The sequence below is a fragment of the Saccoglossus kowalevskii genome, chromosome 1, assembly GCF_978046115.1.
Source record: "Saccoglossus kowalevskii chromosome 1, keSacKowa6.1, whole genome shotgun sequence".
NCBI lineage: Eukaryota > Metazoa > Hemichordata > Enteropneusta > Harrimaniidae > Saccoglossus > Saccoglossus kowalevskii.
The window spans coordinates 14,565,183-14,577,487 of record NC_140641.1 but is presented as its reverse complement, the minus strand read 5'-3'; the positions used below and the strand labels follow the sequence as shown (position 1 = coordinate 14,577,487).

Below are 12,305 nucleotides of genomic sequence, written 5' to 3'. Positions count from 1 at the left end.
TGGTACCAAAATAGTGGCACATATAATTTATTTGATTGGAACTGCTATACTTCACTATGGTGATGGTACCAAAATAGTAGCACATATAATTTAGTTGGCGGGAACTGCTATACTTTACTATAGGGATGGTACCAAAATAGTAGCACATATAATTTAGTTGGCGGGAACTGCTATACTTCACTATAGGGATGGTACCAAAATAGTGGCACATATAATTCAGTTGTCAGAAACTGCTTTACTTTACTATAGGAATGGTACCAAAATAGTGGCACATATAATTTTGTTGTCTGGAACTGCTTTACTTCACTATAGGAATGGTACCAAAATAGTGGCACATATAATTTTGTTGTCTGGAACTGCTATACTTTACTATAGGGATGGTACCAAAATAGTAGCACATATAATTTTGTTGTCGGGGACTGTTATACTTCACGATAGGGATGGTACCAAAATAGTGGCACATATAATTTTGTTGTCTGGAACTGCTATACTTCACTATAGGAATGGTACCAAAATAGTAGCACATATAATTTTATTGTCAGAGACTGCTTTACTTCACTATAGGAATGGTACCAAAATAGTAGCACATATAATTTAGTTGGCAGGAACTGCTATACTTCACTATAGGGATGGTACCAAAATAGTGGCACATATAATTCAGTTGTCAGAAACTGCTTTACTTTACTATAGGAATGGTACCAAAATAGTGGCACATATAATTTTGTTGTCTGGAACTGCTTTACTTCACTATAGGAATGGTACCAAAATAGTGGCACATATAATTTTGTTGTCTGGAACTGCTATACTTTACTATAGGGATGGTACCAAAATAGTAGCACATATAATTTTGTTGTCGGGGACTGTTATACTTCACGATAGGGATGGTACCAAAATAGTGGCACATATAATTTTGTTGTCTGGAACTGCTATACTTCACTATAGGAATGGTACCAAAATAGTAGCACATATAATTTTGTTGTCAGAGACTGCTTTACTTCACTATAGGAATGGTACCAAAATAGTAGCACATATAATTTAGTTGGCAGGAACTGCTATACCTCACTAAAGTGATGGTACCAAAATAGTGGCACATATAATTTTGTTGTCGGGAACTGTTATACTTCACTGTAGGGATGGTACCAAAATAGTAGCACATATAATTTAGTTGACGGGAACTGCTATACTTCACTATGGTGATGGTACCAAAATAGTAGCACATATAATTTAGTTGGCGGGAACTGCTATACTTTACTATAGGGGTGGTACCAAAATAGTGGCATGTATTATTTTGTTGTTGGGGTCTGTTATTATTCGATATAGGATTGGTACAAAAATAGTGGCATGTATTATTTTGTTGTTGGTGTCTGTTATTATTCGATATAGGATTGGTACAATAGTGGCATGTAATATTCTGTTGTCGGTATATGTTATTATTCGATATTGGATTGGAACAAAAATAGTGGCATGTATTATTCTGTTGTCGGGATCTGTTATTATTCAATATACGATTGGTACGAAAATAGTGGCATGTATTATTCTCTTGTCGGGATCTGTAATTAATCGATATATGAAAGGTGCCAACATAGGAGTGTGCATTCTTTTGTTGTCTCATGACCCAAAACAATTCATAATTCCCTTTGTTAATGTACTGATCATTGCATTATCAGATTCCCGGGGAATTATTCGAAATTTTGCATAGTGAAGCCATACCTACCTTGCCAAAACCAATGTATTGTATGTATGTTCAATGGGTACAAAGTATACCCTGGTGGTGGGTGAACTGCGGGAGTTCAAGCCCATTAGTGACCCTCAAGTAAATTCCAAAACGGGGAAAGGGGCGCAGCTAAATAATTATCTATTCAAAATTACAGGCACATATATGAACATATAAACTGAAACACAAGATTGGAATGTGCAACACAGCATTGCACGTTGTGTTGGCCACACTGTTTCTATTTCCCACTCTTTATCTCCTCCACTAGCTGGCTAGTTTGTGGGATTTGTCCACCCATGTTTTGTGATATATGCTAATACAGTTGTGTTGTTGCAATGGATGGGAACTGTTTTATTTTATACTTCATCTAGAAAGCAATCTAGTGCCCTCCCAACATATTAGGTATGTTTATGTGGAGCTGTGCTTTCCAAGGGAACCACTCCCCATTCTATTTTCAAGGCGTCCATGACCAGTGTTATAGCCGGAGTTGATGGAGCAATCTGTTATCTCCGTCTTATGTTGGTTGAGTCCATCCACTTGAGGGCAGTCAAGTTTTGTGGGATCCATGATATTTCCCATGTGGCGACCCACACAACTGGAGTGTGTGGACCTGGACGAGCATACTCCTGAGAGCTGTTTGAGGCACAAGGCCTCTCATAGATGGAGCCATTTCCACAAAGCTCATTAATTGTCTGAGCTGTGCTTGCATGCTAAAAAGTGTGGCTGCCGGGTCTCTCAACCTGAAACACTCCCAAGAATACATTCCCGGAAATACTACCGTAAATGTGATTGTTTGAAGGATGTGTGCTAAAATAACTGCTCTTGTATCAACCAGATATTGATAGAATGGATTCACATTGTTGGCCTGCTGTGCAGCCACAAAACTGGCACTACCATTAATTTTGGAAAAAACCTGTGAGGCTACAATGGGCAAACATTGAACTAATATCTTAAATCAAATGTATGAGATTGAGTGATATCAGGAAATCCCCTGATGTACACAGCAGTGTACCTCTGCTGGGGTCACCATCATGAAATGCTCTGAGAGAATTTACTGATTCAGTTGGCTTGGGTCTATATTGTTCTTTATTGTTTACCAAAAATATGGGAGAATAACAGGCACTGCGCACTGCTGCCATTTGCCAATAATTCTCCCACTTCCTGGAAAATCAGAGCCATAGACACTGGTGATGTAGTCAACTGAAGCTTTTTGGCCAACTTGATCTTGTAGCTGTGCTTGACTTCTGAAAGGTCCTACAGGGTCATTGTGATAGTTAGCCAGTTTGCTACGGTAACTGAACAATTTAAGGCCACAGGAAATAAGGGTTGGGAAACAAAATGAATCCTTTAATTCATACCACTGAAAACACCTGACCCCAACCACATCCACCTCAACGATCATTTCCTTGGTTGCTATGATTGTTCCTGTATTCCCCTCGACCAGACTGTCATTATTGGGCATTCTGACCCTATGAATGAGATTACTGTTCGTGTGTATCTGTCTTCAGATTACCATATTTAGAACACATATTATATTGGTGCATCTATGCCTAGCATCATTGGTTCTGGCAATGTGGTTGACTGCTGCCTCTGTTGAGGCCCTCAAAATGGCAAGCTACATAGGCAGGACTGGGCCAAACTAATTCCTTATATTTGGTCCCATTGAATCAAAATAGTTTTGCATGCCCCTGTTCAGTGAATATCCTTTTACCATAAATACAACATTCTGGGTGATGTTAGCCGTGTAAAAAAAGGGACATGTTACGATCAGCAAATTCTTGTATTGTCCATTGAGTGCCAGCTTAAAGCCAGAGACTGCAGCAGCACTTGGTAAATCAGAAAAATGCAAATTATGTGGAAATTAAAATTTCTTTAACACCATGCGCAAGGTTAGACATTCTTCTTTGCAAAAGAATGGTACATCTGGGCCCACCAACAGTACTGGATCATATGATACAGGGTCTCCTTTACAATCTGGTTTGTCACCAAAAATACAGTACTGATGTTCCCACTTGTAATCTAATGATGCTTTGGCATGGTGTGGAATTTGCAACCCTACCTAATATCCCTGCCCTCTGCTCGACGAATGAATCAACAGCTGCAGGTGGCAGTAGTGTAACAGTGGATCTACACTGAGGTTATTGTACCACCTCAGTCACCTCATATACTTATCTATAACAAGAATTTTTCTATTTGGGCTACATTTTTTGAGTAGACTTGACTTATCAGAAAATATAGAACTAAACTAAAGGGCACTGGACCCCACATATGATCTATTTTATTGTCATATTGGATGATCCCATGTTTATACCAAATTTGAAAGAACCCCATACACACGACCAGAATCTGGTTTCAGAATGATAGAAATATCTAATTCTTTTTTTAGCACAATGTATATACATATTGATATATACCGGTATATCACAAGATGTTTGATGCACGTGTACAGTTAGAATGTTAGCAGTCCTGGCATGTTAACAATGCAGGTACATATGAACAGTTGTTTTTAAATTATTAGACATAAATCATAGAGATCAAAGCTTTATGCTTCAATCAAGTTTAAATTTTTAAAGCAAACATTTTGTAGAATATAAACACAACACAATGTGGTATTGCAAGAATCAGAAATAATATATTTTTTTCTTGTAGGTGTACAAACTGTATTATTTGCCCAATTAAAGAATCCAACACTGCAATTTCAAATATTATAGAATTTTCCATAGTACTGAGCAATTTAATATATAGCATGCTTAAAAATAAACAATGCACCATCTTACTTATTATCTCACTCATTATGTAATACACTTGTAATACAGTTTTATAATATTTTTGTTATTATCATCATGTTATAACAAAATACACCATATACTAGTAGTCACGAAATAATCAGAAAACTGAAAAAGTGGTAATACAATTACTAAAAATTACTAAATGTCACACGCAACGTAATATTACCGTAATTGGTATAGTACAGGTGTGATGATTCAAATACCAAAATGGCAACAGTAACAGAAAGACTTCCCTGGCGGCGATGATAAAATACGAACACGGAGCCAACAGATGAGGTTTCAACTGGTACTGGTATTATTATACTCTGCAAACATCAAGTACAATAACGCGGTAAAACACCACTACTCCAATAACTAATACAATTCAACGAGATCTCCGATCTGAACTCAGTGCTGAACAACTCCCCTATATATACCCACACTGTCTATGAATAGACCATTACATCAGCATACATAATGAGTCTGAAACTTACTACCAATTTCTAGAATGTTCCATTACCTTCTATTACCTCCTACAGTGTTCTATTACCTATTCAACCAGTTTCTAAACAAAATCTAGAATATTCCACCCAGACACAGTACGGTTCTAGAACATTCTCAGTGACACTAAACAATTACTAAATCATTGTTATGGGTACTGAAGCCATTGATACCATATTCTTTCATTTCTCTGTATAGTATTTCCAAGTTTCCTACAATAAAAAAAAAAATTGTTAAAATATCTATCAAAATACAAAGCTTGTATGTTATGCTAATTTATCCCGGTACAGGGCCTAAGGGTTATCGGTAACAAGTCTTCCATTAGTAGTTAGTGTAGTGAGTTAGGTCAGGGAATTAATATTAATACCGGTAGTACCCAGTCCTAATTATAAGTAACAAATGACTCATTGGTCATTAGTGCAGTGAGTCAGGTCAGGTTCTCTGGGATTAATAAAACCCAGCCCTCATTAACAAATGCCAGAACAGAGCCTCAGGGATTAATAATACCCAGTATTAGTATAAGCACCGTCCGGTGGTATAAGTAACAAAAGTCTGATTTGTACATGAAGTTAGTGCAGTGAGTCAGGTCAGGTTCCCTGGGTATAATAATGCCCAGTCCAAAATATAGGTAACAAAAGTCCCATTGCTAGTTAGTGCAGTGAGTCAGGTCAGGTTCCCTGGGTATAATAATGCCTAGTCCTAGATATAGGTAACAAAAGTCCCATTGCTAGTTAATGCAGTGAGTTAGGTCAGGTTCTCTGGGTATAATAATGCCCAGTCATAGATATAGGTAACAAAAGTCCCATTGCTAGTTAGTGCAGTGAGTCAGGTCAGGTTCCCTGGGTATAATAATGCCCAGTCCAAAATATAGGTAACAAAAGTCCCATTGCTAGTTAGTGCAGTGAGTCAGGTCAGGTTCCCTGGGTATAATAATGCCCAGTCATAGATATAGGTAACAAAAGTCCCATTGCTAGTTAATGCAGTGAGTTAGGTCAGGTTCTCTGGGTATAATAATGCCCAGTCCTAGTTATAGGTAACAAAAGTCCCATTGCTAGTTAATGCAGTGAGTTAGGTCAGGTTCTCTGGGTATAATAATGCCCAGTCCTAGATATAGGTAACAAAAGTCCCATTGGTAGTTAGTAGTTAGTGCAGTGAGTTAGGTCAGGTTCCGTGGGTATAATAATGCCCAGTCCTAGATATAGGTAACAAAAGTCCCATTACTAGTTAGTGCAGTGAGTTAGGTCAGGTTCTCTGGGTATAATAATGCCCAGTCCTAGATATAGGTAACAAAAGTCCCATTGCTAGTTAGTGCAGTGAGTCAGATCAGGTTCCCTCGGTATAATAATGCCCAGTCCTAGATATAGGTAACAAAAGTCCCATTGCTAGTTAATGCAGTGAGTTAGGTCAGGTTCTCTGGGTATAATAATGCCCAGTCCTAGATATAGGTAACAAAAGTCCCATTGCTAGTTAATGCAGTGAGTTAGGTCAGGTTCTCTGGGTATAATAATGCCCAGTCCTAGATATAGGTAACAAAAGTCCCATTGGTAGTTAGTAGTTAGTGCAGTGAGTTAGGTCAGGTTCCGTGGGTATAATAATGCCCAGTCCTAGATATAGGTAACAAAAGTCCCATTGCTAGTTAGTGCAGTGAGTTAGGTCAGGTTCTCTGGGTATAATAATGCCCAGTCCTAGATATAGGTAACAAAAGTCCCATTGCTAGTTAGTGCAGTGAGTCAGATCAGGTTCCCTCGGTATAATAATGCCCAGTCCTAGATATAGGTAACAAAAGTCCCATTGCTAGTTAATGCAGTGAGTTAGGTCAGGTTCTCTGGGTATAATAATGCCCAGTCCTAGATATAGGTAACAAATTACCCATTGGTAGTTAGTGCACTGAGTCAAGTCAGGTCCTCTGAAACTAATATACCCAGTTCTAGTTATAGGTAACCTGTGTCCCATTGGTCATCAGTGCAATGATTATGGCCAGGGTCTCAGGATTAATACATGTAAAACCCAGTTCTAGTTATAGATAACAAATGTCTCATTGGTTGTTAGTGCAGAGATTCAGGTCAGGGCCTCAGGATTAATAAAATCCAGTCCAAGTTCAGTGTTCTCCCCAGACCCCATGTCAAACACTGTATCTAATTTGCATGATTTTCCCCATTGAACATTCTGATACAATAACTGTTGGTATAAAATTATTTAACAATCTATCTACAATTAAATAAAGACGAGACGGTCTGATATTTTATATCATTTTACTCCATTGTCTTTTATGTATTTATCAAGTCAAATAAAGTTTGAAATAGAACAGCAAAACAAGCAGCCTGTCGGCTGAGATAGCTCCGCTGTTAACAAGGCACATTTCAATTAAAGAACTGAGGATATCATATAAGAAAATGAACAATATAGTATGTATAGCAATCGGACTTGCTGTTTCAACAAGAATTCAAAAATATCACTTTTTACTCAAAATGACAAAAATATTCATCAAAATTAGATAATTGAAGATATCATCATGAAATGAACACATCTGAGGGAGGTTTACCTGAGGTACCTATATGTATAGTATCAAAGCAATCAGACTTGCAGTTTTTAACAAGAAGTCGAAAATATCACCTTTTATCAAAAATTACAAAAATATTGACCAAAATTAGAGAATTAAAGATATCATCACAAAATGAACAAATCTGAGAGAGGTCCATATGTAGCACTTATATATATATATATATAATAGCAAAGCAACCAGACTTGCTGTTTTCAGCAAGAAGTCAAAAATATCACTTTTTACCAAAAATATTCACCAAAATTAGAGAATTTAAGATATCATTATAAAATGAACAAATATGAGAGAGGTCCACATGTAGTACCTATATATGTAATATCAAAGCAATCGAACTAGCAGTTTTTAACAAGAAGTCGAAAATATCACTTTTTACCAAAAATGACAAAATTATTCACTAAAATTAGAGAATTGAAGATATCATCATGAAATGAACAAATCTAAGAGAAGTCTACCCAAGGTACTTATACACCAAGTATCAAAGCATTCAGGCTTGTAGTTTTCAAGAAGAAGTCGAAAAAGTAAAACATTGACACAAACGACGACAGACAATCACTCATATGATAAGCTCCGCTCGACAAAGTCGACAGCGGAGCTAAAAAATTCCTGAAAATGATTCATTGGCGATTATCTTAGAACCACTAATAAACAGACTGGCAATCCAGGTATTTCTTTTGATCTAACATGTGTCTCGAGTTAATGTTTTAATCTTAGAAAGAACTGGGGATGATAAAAAAAATGTCCACAAAGTCATGCGATAACATACGACTTTGTGAGGAACTATGGTGTTTCAACAGGAAGTGATGCAAAAGGTTAGACCGAAGTTTAATATTTTATCTTACATTTTGCCCTGATGTATCATATTTTCAAGAGTTTTTTAATACATGATCGGCAAAATACAGTAACATAATACCAGCTCTGTTGTAGACATGGCGACGTCAACTATCCTAGAAAAATCGACTATCAGAAAAAATGTTATGGTAAAAGTCGTTCATTTTTCTTTATTATACATTCAAGAACATTACTATAAAGATGATTTAGACATTCAAATAATCATTACTTTCCAAAAATATGGTCAATTTTGGCTATAAAATATATTATTTGGCAACTCAACTTAAAACTCAATGTGTGTACTCGCCATTCGGCAAAATTTGGCAAAGCGTGAGCCACCAGCGTAGCCGAGACACACATTCGTTGGGCAGATTGACACCTCCAAACAATAGTGTTGCCAGTCAGTTTTTTTCTTTGGCGATCTCGCCTGCAGTTGAATAATTTTTGCTTCGATTTATGCACAGTTTTATTTTCAAAGGGACTTAATTTCACTTGTTTTTTTTAAATTAAAGCAAAAACTGCAAATAACAGAAGTGTACCAAATCAGTATATTTTCCAGACGTATGCAGCATTTGTGATTTGTGAGACTTATTTTGTCACATTGTTGCTGTTACGTGCAATGGGCAAATTATTAATATTCTAGTATTTGATTTGGATTTAGATTGGCCACACCCTTGAAAGAACTTCTCACAGGGTCACATCACTGTACTATGACGCTTTAGAGGTCTGGGGAGAACACTGTTGTTATACATGTACGTAAAAAATGTCCAATTGGTTGTTAGTGCAGTGAGTCAGGTTAGGTTCTAGGGGAATAATAATACCTTATTATTAGTTTTATTGTTAGTGCAGTGAGTCGGGTCAGGTCGTCTTCGATTAATCATCCCTAGTCCTACCGGTCACTGGTAGCATAGTGGTTGTCGCATCAGACTCATGATTTGTAGACCCAAGTTCAAATCCTACTCAGGCTGAACATGGAAAGCCCAATTCCACTGGCCAAGATTTATTCACTAACAAATGCGACTTTGGGGGAACCTTGATTAAGGTCCACTAGGATAGCGCATTAAATTGCCATTTGATAGGAAAATGGCTGCACAGCCCTGTCATGTAGTCCCAAACTTGAATATGACTTCTGTGGCAAAAATGCACTATGTGTCAGCACTTGCAATTTGCACATAAAAAAATGTCAGGAGAGACAACAGTGACATTCAATGTCCGGAACTGTTGCCTGGCACAAAAAAATTATTAAAAATAATAATAATACCTAGTCCTAATTATGAGTAACAAATGTCTTATTGGTTGTTAGTGCAGTGAGTCAGGTTAGGTTCTAAGGGAATAATTATACCTTATTATTTGGTTCATAGTTAAGGCAGTGATTCATAATATCCAGTTTTAGATATACATGTATAGGGAAGAACTGTGTTAACTCCATATTTGATTTTGCAAAAAGTTGTGGGATAGATAATTGAACTGAAGAGGGCATTTGGGGGGAGGGGGGCTCACATCTTTTCCATAGAGCCCTCCGTTAAAATAAGCTTTTTACCTCTCCTGTTTTCAAGCAACGTGCAAGTTATTTTTAAAAATGTTATGGTTATATTGTTCAGTTGAATTTTCAATCCCACAATTCTTTGCAAAATCCAATATTGAGTTAACACATTTCTCCTCTATAGGAAGCCACTATCCCATTGATCATCAGGTCAGTGAGACAGGCCAAGGTAGTTAGATACAAATAGATTGCATGGCAAACTTTTTTATTTTCAAAGGATTTTTTTAGTAATATTATTCATTCACTTATGGTACATGTATAAAGTATAGTTTAAACATTCATCTATCACAGCAAGTATTTCGAAATGAAATTAAGAAAGCATTTCTGTGAATTCATGGCGTCCCAAAATTCAGTAGGAATTCCAAGTGGTTACTCACATTCTGGAGCTACATTTACAAATGTATATCCACAATGCAGCAATAATAAAGATGGTTTTTGTATTGTAAAACTTATTAAACAAATTAAAATGTAATACAAAGATAAGATAATTAGATTAATAACAAAATTGTACGTCTTTTCTAACTGACCATAGTATTGCCAAGGCTGTTTTATTGACTATTGACTATTGACACACCTTTGTCATTTACGCAAGTGTATAATATATTATACAAATTGTTTTATCTCGTCATGTTATAGAGAAAAATATGATAAAATAAGAAAGTGACTGACATGTTTTATACAAGAATACCATTGAGGTTATGGATATAAATTACTAACATCAAGACCTCATTAATTACTGTAAATCTTGCGTATTAAAACATTTTAATTTCAAGAAAATAAATAGCTGCTAAAATATTGATTTTCCAGAATGGATGCTACAACTCTTGACAACACCAGCGAATTCTGGAAAGTCATCATATATGGAATATTTTACAGAAATGCATCTCAAATGGAAGAAACACAAAACTGAAAATATCATTTCGCTCGGTGGCTCTGTTGTTGTCCGCCTGCTCAACGTCCGCATATAGATTATTTACATGTAAATTCAAGCTGGACATGTACATGAAGTTTAAACTATCACTTTCTGGATCAGATGAACTATATACATGTACATGTCTATAAATTACTGTTTTGAGAAATCGATGCACATTTAAAATTGGAATTGAACACAACAAATGGACGACTCGAGACGCCGCAGCAGTCTGAGCAGGCACACTGAACAAGTCATAGTGGGATAGCTAGCTAGTAAATATCAATATTAGTATTGAATCGCCATATACTTACCTAGCAGCTTCGCCGAACAGTTTCGATGCACTAATACCATTTCAATCGGCGACGGATATGCTATACAATTGATTTTTAAAAGTACGACAGTTGAGTTGAGCTCCGTGATATGGCTGTCAGGACAGCTGATTGTAATACCCCCTAAGTTAGCGTCACTGTGTCTGCGTCAAAAAGATGACAATTCGGTCGGAAAAGATGCGCAAGCAAAGAAAACTTAAACTAAACATAACAAATTACTCCAAATTATACACAAACTGTCCAGAATTATTCAGAATTATGAGATTTATTGATTTGTGAAGAAAAATAATAACAAAAAGCAAGAGAACGTTGGTTTTAATTTTCCCGGGTACCAAAATAGTGACAAATACCAAAATAGTGGCTTAACAAACGTGAGTATATGGAAGTTAATTGCCAAGCGTACTGCGGTCAAGCACAAGGCAAGAAATTACATGACGAGACCATCCCGATTTGCCGTCGATTTCCAAGTTCGGGTGCGTTTCATACAAGAAGATCGATACGCACTACACCGCCGAGTGTAGTAGACATAATCCCGATGGCAATAGGAAGTTCGAGGGAAGCTAATACAGTTGATTTATAACAGTGAAGTAAATGGAAATCACTTTTCAGTCCTCGTTGAGGCACAAACGTATTTAAATGAGTTAGTAAACAAGACACGGTGGCAACTCCACGTTGTTGCAAATTTACACACTACTACAGTTTGACTAAAGTTTACAAACACCACGGTCAGTCCCCGAAATTCAAAAGGGATTTTTAAATGTGCTGGGGAACACCAGACGAACAATTGTGCATACTTAGATGACGACTCCACGTTATAACGCAGCGTGAAAATGGCAATATAAACTTGCAGTTGCAGATTTTCCCGGGGCAGATTTACATAATACAACAGTTCGATAACATGGCCAGTCACACAAAATCCATCAAAAGGGAACTGCAAGTTGTATAATGCCAAAACAGTACCATGATTTCACAACTGTCGAAATACGTTTGCTTTTATCGATGTCCACTGTACACCAGTAAATGTCTTCTCTTTCGAAAGAACACAAAGCCTAAACTATCAGAATTCAATCCATCGAAAAAGTATAAAAAAACATTTTCATAAACAATTTTTATTTTATAAATACACTTTGAAATAAAACAAGATTCATA

The 12,305-nt window shown here is 36.6% G+C and overlaps 1 long non-coding RNA gene across 1 annotated transcript; it reads right to left on the bottom strand.

The window, feature by feature from the left end:
- Positions 1-4,326: 4,326 nt before the first annotated feature.
- LOC146750379 (uncharacterized) lies at positions 4,327-11,292 on the bottom strand. The gene is made up of 2 exons (XR_014929939.1): positions 11,139-11,292; positions 4,327-5,195 (listed from the first exon to the last, which is right to left on the bottom strand). It is a non-coding gene; the product is annotated as an uncharacterized LOC146750379 (long non-coding RNA).
- Positions 11,293-12,305: the final 1,013 nt, after the last annotated feature.